The following is a 351-nucleotide window of genomic DNA, read 5'->3' on the forward strand; positions in this document are numbered from 1 at the left end:
ACGGTGTGGGTAGGGTCCGACCCACTTGTTTGTTAATGTCGTTGCAAATATCTTAGGAGCAATTCACTGAATACAACCCGAGGTGGAAGTAACATTATCCGAGACCTACTTTTTAAATACTATAACCTTCTCTATTCCCATTTGTAGGAGTACAAAGTGTTGCATGTTGCAACGTGCAAAGGCACTTCTCTACGGGGCACTCGTAGCGTCTGCTCGTACTTGCGGTACGGCGTTTAGTGGGAAACTTGTTAACTCCTGTTGGTGCGAATAATCTCATGTGGATATTCAAATATGCAAAAGTGTCTGAAACTTCTCCTGCGTGAGTTCATGTTATCATGTGGTTCTATTCAA

Source organism: Trypanosoma equiperdum, assembly GCF_001457755.1.
Source record: "Trypanosoma equiperdum strain OVI genome assembly, contig: ctg_653, whole genome shotgun sequence".
NCBI classification, from domain to species: Eukaryota; Euglenozoa; class Kinetoplastea; order Trypanosomatida; family Trypanosomatidae; genus Trypanosoma; species Trypanosoma equiperdum.